Here is an 18546-nt window from a genome sequence, read left to right as displayed (position 1 = left end):
TAGTGTTAGAAGTTCTAGCATCAGCCATCAGACAACAAAAGGAAATCAAAGGCATCAAAATTAGCAAAGATGAAGTCAAGCTTTCACTTTTTACAGATGACATGATACTATACATGGAAAACCCGACAGACTCTACCAAAAGTCTGCTAGAATTTATACATGAATTTAGCAAGTCGCAGGATACAAAATTTATATACAGAAATCAGTTGCATTTTTATACACCAATAATGAAGCAACAGAAAGACAAATAATGAAATTGATCCCATTCACAATTGCACCAAGAATCATAAAATACCTAGGAATAAACCTAACCAAAGATATAAAAGATCTATATGTTGAAAACTATAGAAAGCTTATGAAGGAAATTGAAGATACAAAGAAATGGAAAAACATTCCGTGCTCATGGATTGGAAGAAAGAATATTGTTAAAATGTCAATACTACCCAAAGCTATCAACATATTCAATGCAATCCCAATCAAAATTGCACCCGCATTCTTCTCGAAGCTAGAACAAGCAATCCTAAAATTTGTGTGGAACCACAAAAGACCCCGAATAGCCAGAGTAACATTAAAAAAAAAACAAAGAAGGAGGCATCACAATCCCAGACTTGAGCCTCTACTACAAAGCTGTAATCATCAAGACAGCATGGTATTGGCACAAAAACAGGCACATAGACCAATGGAATAGAATAGAGACTTCAGAATTGGACCCACAAAAGTATGGCCAACTAATCTTTGACAAAGCAAGAAAGAATATCCAATGGAAAAAAGACAGTCTCTTTAACAAATGGTGCTGGGAGAACTGGACAGCAACATGCAGAAGAATGAAACTAGACCACTTTCTTACACCATTCACAAAAATAAACTCAAAATGGATAAAGGACCTGAATGTGAGACAGGAAACCATCAAAACCCTAAAGGAGAAAGCAGGAAAAAACCTCTCTGACCTCAGCCACAGCAATTTCTTACTTGACACATCTCCAAAAGCAAGGGAAATTAAAAGCAAAAATGAACTATTGGGACCTCATGAAGATAAAAAGCTTCTGCACTGCAAAGGAGACAATCAACAAAACTAAAAGGCAACCTTTGGAATGGGAGAAGATATTTGCAAATGACATATCGGATGAAGGGTAAGTATCCAACATCTGTAAAGAACTTACCTAAGTCACATCCAAAAAACAAATAACTCAGTGAAGAAATGGGCAGCAAACATGAATAGACACTTCTCTAAAGAAGACATCCAGATGGCCAACAGGCACATGAAAAGATGCTCAACATCACTCCTCATCAGGGAAATACAAATCAAAACCACACTGAGACACCACCTCATGAATGTCAGAGTGGCTATAGATGCTGGAGAGGATGTGGAGAAACAGAAACCCTCTTGCACTCTTGGTGGGAATGCAAACTGGTGCAGCCACTCTGGAAAACAGTGTGGAGGTTCCTCAAAAAATTAAAAATAGATCTACCCTATGGCCCAGAAATAACGCTGCTAGAAATCTACCCAAGGGATAAAGGAGTGCTGATGCATAGGGGCACCTGTACCCTAATGTTTATAGCAGCACTTTCAACAATAGCCAAATTACGGAAAGAGCCTAAATGTCCATCAACTGATGAATGGATAAAGAAGATGTGGTTTATATACACAATGGAATACTACTTGGCAATGAGAAAGAATGAAATCTGGCCATGTGTAGCAACGTGGATGGAACTGGAGAGTATTACGCTAAGTGAAATAAGTCAGGCAGAGAAAGACAGATACCATATGTTTTCACTCATATGTGGATCCTGAGAAACTCAACAGAAGACCAGGGGTAGGGGAAGGGGGTAAAAAAAGTTACAGAGAGGAGAGGAGGAAAACCATAAGAGACTCTTAAATACTGAGAACAAACTGAGGGTTGATGGGAGGTGGGAAAGAGGGGAAAGTGGGTGATGGGCATTGAGGAAGGCACCTGTTGGGATGAGCACTGGGTGTTGTGTGGAAACCAATTTGACAATAAATTATATATTTAAAAAAATATTGATTGATTGATTGATTGATTGATTGATTTTGATGGGGGGGCGGGGGAGAGAAGGGAGAGCATCCCAAGCAGGCTCTGAGCTGTCAGCACAGAGCCCAACACAGGGCTCAATCTCCCAAACTGTGAGATGATGACCTGATCTGAGATCAAGAGTCAGACTCTTAACTGACTGAGCCACCCATGTGTCCTGAGTGCAACATGCATCTTAATTAACACTGTACCTGGCATTTCATCATGATCAATCAGTATTCATTGAAGGGATAAACTCTTCCTAAACATAGTTGGAGCTTTTTACTTCTCATGTCCCACTCTCAGCCCAATAAATGAGAACACAGGGTCCTGGGAGGACACTGTCTGTTAACTCCTCTCAGACAACAGTGAGGCCCAACCATCTGTAGGTAAGCTGCCCAGCTGATACTGGCACTTGGTAAGCCTGGGTTTAGTAATCATTGCTTTTCTACCCACCTACTCCACAAAGCTACTCAAAGAATATAGGGACACAGAGCCTTCAGTTTGCAATTCATTTTGTACCACATTGCTCTTTGCAGATTCTTTCTCACAGTATAGAAGGCAGATGAGCAGGTCAGCAGGAAAATTTCCCCTGTCATCATAGCTTTCATAATTATGTCAGTGACTTAATTGTGCAAATCCGTTTGGACACAAATGTTAACTATTCCTAAACTCTAGTGTATCATAGATCATATATTTTAGTCAAGGTTTCCCAGAAGTAGATCCCAAAAGGATTTGAAGGTAGGCAGTTTATATTTGAGATGATTGCAAGAAATACCAGTAGGAGAGTGAGACAGGAAAGGGAAAGATGCCACTAGAAGATGTGTTGATAAGCCAGTTACTACTGGAGGCAATTAGGACTTAGTCCTGCTAAAGACCTCTAAAATATGGCTGAGAATAGGCTACACAGGCTACAGAGTTTTCCCCTACTCAGGAAGGAAGTTAGGAAAGCTATCTTCCAACTCATGTCCATCATTGGCTGAGATGATTCCTGGGATGTTCATTCTGCTGGTACATTCATCCTGCTTTATAAGTGTCCAAGCTTCCTCCTGAGGCCAGAGAAGTGCCTTGAGGGAGTCACAGGTGCTTGTTGCAAGACTATCTAACACAAGATCTTACACAGCATGCAATTTGAATCTATCCGGTTATTTACAAAACCCAGGTCCATCCTTTTCTGTGATGGATATCTTCCATTCCCTTTATGTCTATTAATATTTACTTTATATATTTAGGTGTTCCTATATTGGGTATCCAAAATACATAAAGAACATAGAAAAACTCAATACCCAAAAACCAAATATTCCAATTAAAAAGTGGACAGAAGACATGAATAGACATGTCTCCAAAGAAGACATCCAGATGGCCAACAGACACATGAAAAGATGTTTATCATCACTCATCACAAATCAAAACCACAATGAGATATCACCTCACATCTGTCAGAATGGCTAAAATCAACAACACAAGAAACAACACTTGTTGGTGAGGATGTAGAGACAAAGAAACCCTCTTGCACTGGTGGGAATGCAAACTGGTGCACCCACTGTGGAAAACAGTATGGAGATTCCTCAAAAAGTTACAAATAGAACTACCCTACAATCTAGGAATGACACTACAAATACAAAAACACTAATCCAAAAGAACATATATACCCCAATGTTTATAGCAGCATTATTTACAATAGCCAAGATATGGAAGCAGCTCAAGTTCCCATCAATAGATGAATGGATAAAGATATGAAATATATATACAATAATATTATTTAGCCATTAAAAATAAAATCCTGCCATATGCAACAACATGGTTGGAACTAGAGAGTATAATGCTAAGCAAATTAAGTCATATGATACTTAGAAATGAAACAAATGAGCAAAGGAAAAAAGGCAAAACAAGGAACAGACTCTTAACTAGAGAGGACAAGCTAATGGTTACCAGAGGGGAGGTGGATGGGCGGATGGGTTAAATAGATGATGGCGATTAAAAAGTACACTTGTCTTGATGAGCACCAGATGATAAATGGAATTGCTGAATCACTATATTATACATCTGAAACTAATATAACACTAAATGTTACTATACTGGAGTTAAAAACTTAAAAATTGGAACTGCCATACAATTTAGCAATTGCACTTCTGAATATTTATCAGTGGTAAATGAAATGCTAATTTGAGAAGACACATACACCCTTATGTTTAGTGCAGCATTGTTTGCAATAGCCAAGATATGGAAACAACCTAATTGTCCATTGACAGTGAATGGAGAAAGAGGATGTGCTATATGTACACAATGGAATATTACTCAGCCCCAAAAAAGGAATGAGATCTTGCCATTTGTAACAACATGAATGGACTCAGAGATATAATGCTAAGTTAAATAAATCAAAGAAAAACAAATACATGATTTTATTCACATGTGTAATCTAATAAAACAAACAGTCTCATAAATACAGAGAAGAAACTGATGGTTGGCAAGAGGTGGACAGTATAGGGAATATAGTAATATTGTAATAACTTTATATGATAACTAGTCATATGGTTGTGATCATTTTATAATAATGTTGTAAACCTGAAACTAATAAATATTGTATTTATTAGGTTGGTAGGTGGCAATTATTTTTTAGTTTTTAATGTTTATTTTTGAGGGCAACAGAGACAGTATATGAGCAGGGGAGGGACAGAGGGAGACAGAATCTGAAGCAGGCTCCAGGCTCCGAGCTGTCAACACAGAGCCCGAGGCGGGGCTCAAACTCACGAGCTGTGAGATCGTGACCTGAGCCAAAGTTGGTCCCCCAACTGACTAAGCCACCCAGGTGCCCCAATAGGTGGCAATTTTAATAAAACAAAGATAATTTATATACAAGGCATGTCTTAGGCAGCAGCAAGACAAATGGATCTTTGCACCCACCCACCAAAACTTAAAAGTTTATAAAGAGCCCTTAACTGGGCTTAGTCATGTATAACATGCAGGTGTTCTCAACACCACATTATTATCTCAAGGCTATGTCCTTGAAACAGCCTCTGGGAGGGGAAAAGGCAAGTGGGACTCAGATTCCAAGAACAGGGGAGAACATGAGGAGCTTCTGAGTGCCTGGGTCCAGCTCACAGGTCAACTTTTTGATGATGTTCCCCCAAAAAACGTGGATTCATTTTTTGCTGTGAGAATTCAGTACGATGATGTATGTAAAGGAATTCACACATAATCTGGAACATCGTTAAGTGCCTATTCAGTCATTCAAAAAATACATATTAAAAATCTTCCATGTACTTATACAGCTCAATACACCAAAAACACAAATAATCCAATTTATAAATGGTCAGAAAACATAAACAGACATTTCTCCAAAGAAGACTTATAGATTGTTAACAAACACATGAAAAGATGCTCAACATCACTCATCAGGGAAATGCAAATCAAAACCACATGAGATATCACCTCACACCCATCAGAGTGGCCAAAAGAGTATGGAATTTCCTCCAAAGTTAAAAATAGAACTACCATATAATCCAGTAATTCCATTACTGGGCATTTACCCAAAGAAAGTGAAAACACTAAATGAAAAAGATATATGCACCCTTATGTTTATTGAAGCATTATTTACAATAGCCAAATTATGGAAGCAGCCCAAGTGTCCATCGATAGATGAATGGATAAAGAAGAGGTGGTAAATATATACAGTGGAATATTACTCAGCCATAAAAAAGAATGAAATCTTGCCATTTGCCACAACATGGATGGATCTAGAGAATGTAGTGCTAAATGAAATAAGATGAATATCATATGATTTCAGTCATATGTGTAACTTAATAAACAAGACAAACAAAGGGTGGGGGAAAGAGAGACAAACCAAGAAACAGACTCTAAACTATACAGAAAAGATGGTTACCAGAATGGAGATGGCTGGGTGGATGAATGGATGAAATAGGTGAAGGGGTTAAGAGTACACTTATCTTGATGAATACTGAGTAATACATAAAATTGTTGAATCACTATATTTTACTAGTGTGAAACTAACACTGTATGTGAACTGTACTGGAATTAAAATTGTTTTAAACTTTCATGTACTAAGTACCAAACTAGATGCTGGGTTTACAGCAGTGAACATTATTCCCTATTCTTAGATCCTAAAAATGAAAAAATTATATATATCAGGTGGTAGTAGGTGTTAGAATAAAGGATGAAGATATTCTAGATAGGGAATGATGGTAGAGCAGAGATATTTTACAGGGTGGTCAGGCCATTTTGATAAATTTGAGCAGATAACTGATCTGAAGGAATAAACTATGGGATATCTGAGGAAAGCCTATTTGAGGCAGAGAGAAGAGCAAATGCAAAGAGGAGACGTGCTTATTATAGTCCAGAAATACTGAAGAAACCTTGCAACCACAGCAAACTGAGCAAAGAGGGGAGTACAGAGATGAGACCAGAGAGGTGACAGAGACCTAGACCTGATAGACTACTGTAGGGACTTCCAATTTGACTCTGTGCAAGTCAAGCAGCCATCTATGGGTTCTGAGCAGACAGACATGATCAGATGGCATTGCTCTGGCTGTTCTGTTCAGAATAGACTGAAGAAGGGAAGAGCAGAAACTGGGATACCAGCTGAAAGGCTATTGCAATGATCTACATAAGAAATGATGGTACTAGGGCAGTAGCCATGGAGATGGTGAGAAGTGACAAGATTCTGGATATATTTTGAAGCCGTTGAGATTGTTAGTTCGGATACAGAATATGAGAAAAAGAAGCATAAGAATGAGTCTAAGTCATTTAGCCTGAGTGACTAGAAGGAGGCAGTTGCCATAACTAGCTGGGGACTGTTGAAGTGAAGCAGATTTGGAGGGTAGTGGTTACAATTGAGAGCTCAGTTTTAGGCAAACATAAGATGTGGAGAGGTGTTAAGAGAGCTGAAGTGAGTAGTATAAGTTGAGTCCCACAAGAATATATAGTTTATATATGATAGTTAGAGATGATACAACCACTTTAATGATACAGATAGTCCATTAATAAGAGCACCCAGTGTCATGCAATAAATAAACATATGCCTTACAGGAAGTTTCCAGAGTAGAATGATATTCTTGGTCCCTTTTGTGAAAGAAAGAATCTAATTCAACTTGTAAATGCAACAAAAAATGGACCCACATAAAACATTTGTTGAAATTTGGCCAGAGCATTAATTTTAAATTGTGGTGGCCTGAGGACTTTAATTACTTCAATTGATAGGATATTGGTTTCCAGATCACTGGAACTGAGTTTATGTATCTTAAAAACACCAGGGTTGTGTTAGGGAAGGCAACTTTTCTGGGTTAGACTTTTGACAAAATTTCTTTACATAAGTATTCTGAAAGTTTAATAATAATGCCTCTAGAAATTTACTGGCTAGACTTAAGGAAAGCAAACATAACATGCTGTTTTACAATGATTTTACAAGAACTTGAAATATTATCTTATAGCTCAGAGACAAGCAAGCTTTTTCATTAAAGGCCAAATAGTAAATATTTTTCCCAGTTTTATTGACAAGTAATAGACATACATCACTGTATATGTTTAAGGTGTACAAGATGATACTTTAATTTACATATATTGTGAAGTGGTTACTATAATAGGTTTAATTAACATCTATCATGTAGATACTTTTTTTCTTGTTTTTTAAAATTGGGTCTTGTTATGAGAACTCTTAGGATCTACTTTCTTAACAACCATCCTGTATATCACAAGCAGTATTACCTATACCTAATGTTATATATTACATTCCTAATACTGTACTTGTAACTGGAAGTTTGTACATTTTGACTACTTTCCTCCAGTTCCCCCTCCCTACAATCCGTGCCTCTGGTAACCACAAATACGATCTCTTTTTCTATGAGTTTGGGGGAGTGTTTTTCAAAGAGTAAATATTTTAAGCCTTGCAGATCAAATGGTCTCTGTTTACACTACTCAACCCTGCAGTTCTAGTGTGAGCAGCCATACACAATATGCAAATGAAGGAGCATGGTTGTGTTCCAATAAAACTTTATTTATAAAAATATGCAGTAAGAATTTGGCCAGGTGGCCATAGTCTGCTTCTCCCCATCCCCACACCCTGCAAAAGCTTGGAAAAACAGCTATATAAATTTTGCTCAGCTTCCCGTTCATAAACAAATAAAAATATATTGTCTTTTCTCAAGCTGTCATTAAATGTTTAACAAATTTAGAAATAAGTTATACCAGTTAAATATTTTTGCAACAATTCAGACGATACTTCATAAGACCCTGGAACTGGGTAGGAACAGTAGAGGTGACAGAAAATGGTCACATTCTGAATATATTTGATGATAGAAGCAACAGGATGTGCAGAATGATTGGATGTAGAATGTGAGAGGAAGAAAGGAGTTGAATATGGCTTCATGGATTTTGGTTCACCCAATATGACAGCTATTATTATTATGTTTATATAATTATAGTCTATATCTTACTTCCTTAACCTGGCTTCTGTAAGCACAAAATTAAAAATGTGTTCTATGTATATGAGATACTTGCCATCTTACTGAAAAAAGAATATTCCAAGAAAATTGTATTTTAGGAATCTTATCATATTATTTATCAAGGATATACTTCATAAGGATCATACAATAGCAGCATAATCATTATCCCAAAGCCAGCTTCCAGTTCAGATTTTCTTTATTTATCCTATAGAGCCTCACTGGCTGCCAGAGATACAGCCCTGATGAGAATCTTTGCCACAGTATGAGTTCCCTTGTGTACAACCACTTCCTGTGAGTTCATCAACAGTCCACAGCACTAGTACATTCACTCGGCAAAGTGACTCATAATCATTTGCATTTTGCTTTGACATACTGATCATTAACATAAGCCTACTCCTGCATGACTTTCCTAAGGACATATGAAGATGTTCATGGATAGTTGAGCTGTAAATTTCATAAAGAATTTAAATTATTAAAAGTTAAACTTTGGGGTCTTGTACTTCTTGGTTTAACTATGAAAAACAACTGGACAAGTGAACCCCATTAAAGAGCTCCATTTTAGTCTACTGGAGAAGGGGGCCCAAAGAGTCAGATAGGGAGTTATTTACTGTGGTGTAACTTGCAGTAAGGCATCCTTAAGGTCTTGGGAAACTTTGAAAATACAACTGAATAGGAGTCATTCATTCATTTACTTATTCATTCAGCAAGTATTCCTTTAGGACCTACCAATTGCAGGAAATATTCTAAATGCTGTGCTCATGGAAATAAACAAGGTGGACTAAATTCCTGCCATTAAAAAACTCATATCCATGAATATCTTAGGTGAGGGTAACCAGACAATAAGCATGTAATCAAGCAAATAATTTGAGATATAGATAAGTGCTATGAAGAACATACCATAGAGCAGTGGGAGAGAGAATGCCCTAAGAACAAGGGCATTGTACATAAGTCATTTTTTGGGAAATGATACTTTAGATGAGTCCTAAATGATGCTAGTTGCAGGAAGATTGAGTGGAAGAGTATGGCAGGCAAAAGAAGAGCAAATTCAAAATTCTGACTTTGGAATTGATCTTCATGTATGTGAGGACACTAAGCATCCTTTTAACCCTTAGGCATTTGGTGATTCAAAACAACCAGTCAAAAGAGAGGTTGGGTATATTTTTTGGCTATCTCATGATACAGAAATTGGAGCTCAAAGCTAAAGTGACTACTTGCCCAGTTTTCCTGGGACTGAGGGGTTTCCCAGGATGCAAGCAAGGCATCTAATAATAAAACTGGGAAAGTCCCAGACAATTGTCCCAGACTACAAGTTAGTCAACCTTTCAAGGCCCAGCAAGATAAAAGGGCCCTATTAAACACCCCATACTTTCATTTTGAAAGACTCCTTAAAAGCTATACCTTTGAGTAAAATAAGCCAGGATAAGGCCATTCCTCACAAAGCCTAAAACCCAGCCTTTTTTTTCACCCTAGTTTCTCTTATGTGTTACTACATATTTTTTCAAATTGATTGAGGTTTAATTGACAAATAAAACTGTGATATATTTAAATGTACATTGTGGTAATTTGATATATGTTTATATCCCCCCCATCTAGTTAATTAACACATCCATTACTATACAACACACACGTCTGTGTAATGTGAAAACTTTTAAGTTCCACTCTCTTAGTAGATTTCATTTATATAATACAGTGTTATCAACTACAGTCACCATGTTTTACATTACATCCCAAACCTTATTCATCTTATAACTGAAAGTATATGCTTTTACCAACCTCTTCTCATTTCCCCCAGCCCCAGGCAACCACTTTTCTACTCTGTTTCAATGACTTTTTTTTCTTTATAATTCTAATGTCCTAATATGTCATTGTATATGTATATATCTTCTTTATCCATTCATCTGTTGATGGACACTTGGGTTGCTTCTATATTTTGGCTATTATGAGTAATGTTGGAATGAGCATGGGAGTACAGATCTCTTCAATATCTTGTTCTTATTTCCTTCTATATATACACAAAAGCGGTATTGCTGGATCATATGATAGTTCCATTTATATTTCTGAGGAACCTCCATACGTTTTTCATAGTCACTGCACCAATTTACATTTCCACCAACATTGCACAAGGATTCCCTATTCTCCACATCCTTGGATCATCTTTATTTTTGATGGTAGCCATTCTAATATGTGAGAAGTGATATCTCATTGTGGTTTTATTAATATTTTTCTGGTTATTAGTGATGTTGAGCACCTTCTCATGTACCTTTTGGCCATATGAATGTCTTCCTTGGAAAAATGTTTATTTAGTTCCTCAGTCCATTTTCTTTTACTTTTTCCAATACTGGTTATTTTTAAATATTGGGAACCTTTATATTTAAAGAATTCAATATCTGTTTCAAATGAGAACTCTGGTACTGAGATCTGAATAAGTTGTCTCAGGAAAATTGTTGGTAAACACTAAAAATAGCATTATTGGTGGGGCACTTGGGTGGCTCAGTTGGTTGGGCATCCAACTTCAGTTCAGGTCATGATCTCACAGTTTGTGGGGTTTGAGCCCCGCATCAGGCTCTGTGCTGACAGCTCAGAACCTGAACCCTGTTTCGGATTCTGTGTCTCCCTATCTCTCTCTGTCTCTCACCTACTTGCACTCTGTCTTTCTCTCTCAGAAATAAATAAAACATTTTAAATGAAGTTCCCAAAGGTTTTGTTAAAAAAAATAACATTATTGGTTTGCAAAAATCACCAACATATTATGATGGTTTTGGTAAAGCGAGGCACAATATGTGGGAAAAAAGAAAATTAAAAAAAAGCTTTCATCAGCAGCAATGTTGAAAACCATAAAATCAGTAATTAGATTTAGAGGAAAAGCCAGTGGGGTGGAGGGGGGGAGGGAATTACACTGATGCAATCAACTAATCTAGAGCTAGTTAAAACTATAGCTTAGCTTGAATGCCAATTGATATCTATTGCTGATACAGACTGAAGGAATAAAAATCAACCATAACTCAGGACCAAGATGACAGAGTAGGAAAGCCCTGAGCTCACCTCCTCCCACAACACACCAAAACTACAACTGCATATAGAGCAACTCTGAGAATGACCTAAAAACCAGCAGAACACCTCCTCCATTAACTAAAAGTATAAGAAAAAGCCACCTCAAGTATGCAGAAGGGGTAAAGATATGACCTCAGGATACACAGTCCCAGCACAGAGACCAACAGTGGGAGCAATATCACAAACACAGAGGTCCTTCCTGAGGAGAAACAGAGTTCAAGCCCGACACTGGGCACACACACGACATACACACCCAGGGAACTAGTACTGGGGAAACAAGCCTATATACTATCTGCCTTTGAAAATCAGGAGGAAACCAAGGAAACCAAGGACTCCACTCTTAAAGGGCCCATGCACAAACTCACTTGCTCCAAGACCCAGCAAAGGGAAAGCAGTTTAGAAGTTCTTGGGCCTTATGTAAAGATTTATTGACGAATTTAGGGTATACAACGTAGGGGCATGGATCTGGAGAAACTTTCTCCAGGAATGGAGCACTTGCAGGCATCATTATTCTTACCCTCCTCTACCTTGCTGGTCCAGTGCCAGCAAGTGCCATTTCTGAAACACTCCATCCATCTTTCTAGTACTGCTTACCTAGACTTGGTTTTCTCCTATGGACCTGCCCCAGCAAGAACCTCTCCAAAGTGGCTCTTATAGTGAATCACTTGGCTAGAACCAGCTCTTCCCCAAAGTGACTTCCATACTGTCACACTCAGCAGATAGACTCAGCTGGGATCAATGCCCCACCAAAGCAACTCCTGTTCCACAATACCTAACAGGTGACCTTGAATGTCACCAGTGTCTCCCTAGAATCTTTTGCCCTAGTGGGACCAGCAGCAATTGCCACCAGCTTAGCCGGTTCCAGCCCCACCCATGAGCAACACTTAAATCACAGTCATAATAGAATGGTTCACACAATACATACAAAGGACATCCCTGGAGTCCCTGGCTCTGGTGACTAGGTAGGAGTACACTTGTGGAACACACAGGACACTTTCTACATATGGCCACTCTTTCAAACCTGGGAGACAGCTATCAGTTTAATATATGAAAACAGAGAGTCAGGCAAAATGAGAAAACAGAGAAATATGTTTAAAAAATCATTTAAAAGTTCTTTTTAAAAATGGAGATAAGTAACCTACCTGTAAGGAATTCAAAGTAATGAGGGTGCCTGGGTGGCTCAGTCAGTTAAGCGACCTATTTCAGCTCAGATCATGATCTCACAGTTCATGAGTTTGACCCCCACCTCCGGCTCTGTGATGACAGCTCAGAATCTGGAGCCTTCTTCAGATTCTGTCTCTCTATTTCTGCCCCTCCCCTGCTTTCTCTCTCTCTCTCTCTCTCTCTCTCTCTCTCTCAAAAATAAGTAAGCCTTAAAAAAAAAAAAAAGGAGTTCAAAGTAATGCTCATAAAGATGTTCACCCAAATCAAGGGAAGAATGAAGACAAACAGAACTTGAACAAAGAGATAGAAGACATAAAAAATAAATAATCAGAGCTAAAGAATACAATAACTGAAATGAAGAAGGTAGCAGAAGGAAGCTGTAGCTGATTAGATGATGCAGAAACATAGATCAGTGATCTGGAAGACAGGATAGTGGAAATCAACCAAGTTAAACAACAACAAAAAACAACAGCAAACAGAATTTTTAAAAATTTTAGGGAACTTCAGGAACAATATTGAGCATATTAACATTTGCATTTTAGGGGGCCCAGGAAAAGCAAGACAGACAGAAAACTTCTCTGAAGAAATAACAGCTGAAAACTTCCTTAACCTGAAGAAGGGAACAGATACCAAGGTCTAGAAAGCACAGAGAGCCCCAAATGGGATGAATCCAAACAGATCTATGCCAAGACACATAATAATTTAAATGCCCAAAATTAAAGATAGAGACTCTTAAAAGCATCAAGATATGGTGTGGCTCAGTCAGTTGAGTGTCTGACTTTGTTCCAGGTCATGATCTTTCAGTCTGTGAGTTAGAGCCTCATGTTGGGCTCTGTACTGACAGTTCAGAGCCTGGAGCCTACTTCAGATTCTGTCTCCCTCCTCTCCCTCTCTCTGTCCATCCCCTGCTGGTGCTCTATCTCTCTCAAAAATAAATAAACATTAAAATTTTTTAAATTAAAAAAAAAATTTTTAAAGCAGCAAGATAAATGAAAATAGCTATGTACAAGCTAATACCCATAAGACTATTAGCTGATGAATAGCTGATGAATGACTATTTAGATGAATTTTTGAAGGCCACAATGAAGTGGTATGATATACTTAAGATGCTAAAAGGAAAAACCCTACAACCAAGAATATTATATCTGGCAAGGTTAATATTAAGAATTCAAAAAGAGATTAAGAATTTTCTAGACAAAAATTTTAACAAAAGTTAAAAGGCTTTCTTGCCACTGAAGTGGGCTTACAAGAAATATTTCAGGGACTTCTTTAAGCAAAAAAGAAAAGGTCATAACTAGAACCAAGAAAAGTATGAAAGAAGAAAGGTGGCAAAAGCAAACAGACAGTAAATGTAGTGGATCAATCACTGATACAGCTAGTATAAAGGTTGAATGACAAAAGTAGCAAAATAAACTATATCTACAATAATTAGTTAAGGCATACACAACATAAAAAGAAACAAAAATATGACAATAAAAACCTAAAATATGGGAGAGGGGAGACTAAAAATATAGAGATTTTAGCATGTGTTCAAATATAAGCAACCAGAAGTTGAAATGGGCTTCTAGGTACATAGGATGTTATATATGAGCCTCATGGTAACCACAAAACAAAACCTATAATAGATACACAAAAAATCAAAAGAAAGGAATCCAAACATAACACTAAAGAAATCCATCAAATCATACAAGAAGAAAGCAAGAGAAGAAAGAACAGAGAAGAACAACAAAAGCAACCAGAAAACAATTAACAGTGGGAAAATTACATAAAGTATCAGTGATTACTTTAAATATAAATGGACTAAATACCCCAAAGGACACAAGGTTGTGAATGGATACAAAAATAAAAAAATAAAAAGACTTAACTATATGCTACCTAAAGAGACTCACTTCTGACTTAAAGATACATACAGATGGAGAGAAGAGATGAAAAAAGATATTCCAGAAAATGAAAACAAAAAGAAAGCAGGGTTACACTTTAGAGATTTTATCAAGAGACAGAGAAGGGCATTAAATAGTGGTAACACCTATAAATATCTATGCTTCCCTTTCTCTCTCCCGGCCATTTTGGCGGTTGCTTCTGGTTGGGTCCGCCGCGCACCTAAGGCAGGAAGATGGTGGCCGCAAAGAAGACGAAAAAGTCACTGGAGTCCATCAACTCTAGGCTCCAACTCCTTATGAAAAGTGGGAAGTAGTGTTGGGGTACAAGCAGACTCTGAAAATGATCAGACATGGCAAAGCAAAACTGGTCATCCTTGCCAACAACTGCCCAGCCTTGAGGAAATCTGAAATAGAATACTATGCCATGTTGGCCAAAACTGGTGTCCATCACTACAGCGGCAATAATATTGAATTGGGCACAGCGTGTGGGAAATACTACAGAGTGTGCACACTGGCTATTATTGATCCAGGTGATTCTGATATCATTGGAAGCATGCCCGAATAGACTGGTGAAAAGTAAATCACGTAAAATTTTTCATTAATAAAATTGGCTACAGCTTGTTTTAAAATAAATAAATAAATAAATAGATAAATAAATAAATGTCTATGCTTCCAAAATAGGTATGCTTAAATATATAAAGCAAATGGTAACAGATATGTAGGGAAAAAATTGACAGGCAATAATAGTAGGGATCTTTAGCCCTCCACTTACATCAATGAATATATTTCTCAGACAGAAAATCAGTAAAGAAACAGTGGCCCTAAATGATACATTATACCAGATTGACTTCATAGATGGTACAAAACTTCGCAGCCAAAAGCAACAGAATACACTTTTTTTTGTCAATTGCACATGGATCAACTCCAGGATAGATCACATGTTACATCACAAAGAAAGTCTCAATAACTTTAAAAAGATTGAATCATATCAAGCATCTTTTCCAACCACAAAGTATGAAACTAGAAATCAATTTCAAGAAAAAACTGGGAAAAACAAACACATAGAGGCTAAATAGGATGCTACTCAGCAGCTAATGGGTCAACACAAAAATCAAAGAGGCAATCAAAAAATACCTGGAGACAACTGAAAATAGAAACACAACATTCAAAAATCTATGGGATGCAGAAAAAGCAGTTCTAAGAAGGAAGTTTATAGTGATAAAACTTTACTTCAAGAAATAAGAAATATCTCAAATAAACAATCTAAACTTACAGCTAAAGGAACTGGAAAAAAAGAACAAACAAATCCTAACATTAGTAGAAGGAAGGAAGTAATAAAAATCACAGTAGAAATAAATAAGAAAAAAACAAAACAATAGAACAGTTCAATGACACTAAGGGCTGGTTCCTTGAAAAGATAAATAAAATTAATAAGCCTTCAGGCAGCCAGACTCATCAAGAAAAAAGGATACTAGGCCCAAATATATAAAATAAAAAATGAAACAGAAGTTACACCAAACCCACAGAAATACAGAGATTAGAAGAGATTGCTACAAACATTTATAGGCCAACAATTTGAATGACCTAGAAGCAATGGGTAAATTCCTAGAAACATAATCTTTCAAGTCTTGAATTAGAAAGCAAAATCTGGATAGACTGATATCTAGTAATGAAATTGTATTGGTAATCAAAAAACTGCCAATAAACAAAAGTCCAGTTCACACAGCTTCACATGTAAATTCCACCATTTAATGAGTAGTTAATACCTGTCCTTTTCAAACTGTTCCCAAAAATTGATGAGAAAAGAACATTTCCAAATTCATTCTGAGGCCAACATTACCCTGGTAACAAAACCAAAGTTACTACCAAAAAGCATAACTATAGGCCAATATCCGTGATGAACATAAATGCAAAGATCCTTAAAATATTGTAGCAAACTAAATTCAACAATACATTAAAATGATCATACACTCTCATCAAATGTTTATCCCAGGGATAATTTATCCCAGGGATGGAATAATGGTTTGCTTTACACAAATCAAAGTGATACACCACATTAACAAAATGAGGGATAAAAATTATATAATAATCTCAATAGACATAGTAAAAACATTTGATAAAATTCAACATACATTTATGATAAAAATTCTCGGGGCACCTGGGTGGTTCAGTCGGTTAAGGGTCTGACTTCAGCTCGGGTCATGATCTCACAGTTTGTGAGTTTGAGCCCTGCATTGGGCTCTCTGTTTTCAGCACAGAGCCCACTTCAGATCCCCATCCCCCTCCCTCTCTGCCCCTCCCTGTTCGCGCTCTCTCTAAAAAGTGATAAACACTAAAAACTCTCAACAAAGTGGGTTTGGAGACAACATACCTCAACATATTAAACAGTGTGTTAAAGCAACAGCTAACAAAATACTCAATGAAAAGCTTTTCTCAAAAGCTTTTGGCTTTTCATCTAAGATCTAAAACAAAACAAGAATGTTGGCTCTCATCGCATTTATTCAACATAATATTGAAATTGTAGCCACAACAATGAGACAAGAAATAGAAATAAACGCATCCATTGGTAACAAGTAAAACTGTCACTGTATGCAGATGACATGATACTGTAAATTTAAAAAAAACCTAAAAACCACCACAAGACTAGAAGTAATAAATGAATTTAAGAAAGTTGCAGAATAAAAATTAATATACAGAAATCAGATAAATTTCTACACAGTAATAACAAACTACCAGAAAAAGAAATTAAGAAAACATTCCTACTTAAAATTGCATCATAAAGAATAAAATACCTAGGAATCAATTTAACCAAGGAGGTGAAAGACCAGTACTCTGAAAACTGTAAGACATTGATGAAAGAAATTGAAGATGACACAAATAAATGGAAAGATATTTTTAATGCTCATAAGTTGAAAAAATTCATATTGCTAAAATGTAATTGGTACCCAAAGCAATCTATAAATTCAATACAATCCCTATCAAAATACCAACGGCATTTTTTACAGAATTAGAACAAATAAGAAAGCTGAACGTATCATTCTCCATGACCTCAAGCTATACTATAAAGCTATAGTAATCAAAACAGTAGGGTAGAGAACAAAAATAGATACATAGACCAATGGAACAAAACAGAGAGTTCAGAAATAAACCCACATTTATGTGGTCAATTAATCTAAGACAAAGGAGGCAAGATATACAATGGGAAAAGGACAGTCTTCAAAAAATGGTGCTGGGGAAACTGGACAGCTAGAGGAAAAAGAATAAAACTGAACCAGTTTCTTACACCATATACAAAAATAAACTCAAAATGCATTGAAGACCTAAATGTAAGACCTGAAACCATAAAACACCTGAAAGAAAACATAGGCATTAAACTCTTAGACATTAGTCTTAGCAACATTTGTTTGGATCTCTCTCCTCCCGGAAGGGAAACAAAAGTAAAAATAACAAATGGGATTACATCAAACTAAAAAGTTTTTGTACAGTAAAAGAAACCATCAACAAAACAAAAAGTCAACCTACTGAATGAGAAAAGAAATTTACAAATGATGTATCTGTAAGGTGTTAATATCCAAAATATATAAAGCATTCATACAAGTCAACACCAAAAAACAAGTAATCCAATTAAAAATGAGCAGGAGACCTGAATGAATATTTTTTCCAAAGAGAGCAGATGGGCAATATCACTAATTATCAGGGAAATGCAAATTTTAAAAAACACAGTTAGATATCACTTCACACAAGTCAAATGGCTATTGTCAAAAAGACAAGAAATAACAAGTATTGGCAAAGATGTGAAGAAAAGGGAACCATTGTGCTCTACTGGTGGGAATGTAAATTGGTGTAACCACCATGGAAAAAGAGTATGGAGTTTCTTCAAAAAATTAAAAATAGGGGCGCCTGGGTGGCTCAGTTGGTTAAGGATCTGACACTTGGTTTCATGATCTCAGGTAATGATCTCAA

General features: G+C 36.7%; 1 pseudogene; it reads left to right on the top strand.

Annotated features, from left to right (window-relative positions):
• Positions 1-14801: 14801 nt before the first annotated feature.
• LOC102969031 lies at positions 14802-15163 on the top strand (annotated as a pseudogene).
• Positions 15164-18546: the final 3383 nt, after the last annotated feature.

This window comes from Panthera tigris, chromosome B2 (assembly GCF_018350195.1).
Source record: "Panthera tigris isolate Pti1 chromosome B2, P.tigris_Pti1_mat1.1, whole genome shotgun sequence".
NCBI classification, from domain to species: domain Eukaryota; kingdom Metazoa; phylum Chordata; class Mammalia; order Carnivora; family Felidae; genus Panthera; species Panthera tigris.
This window is presented reverse-complemented; position numbering and strand designations above follow the sequence as displayed.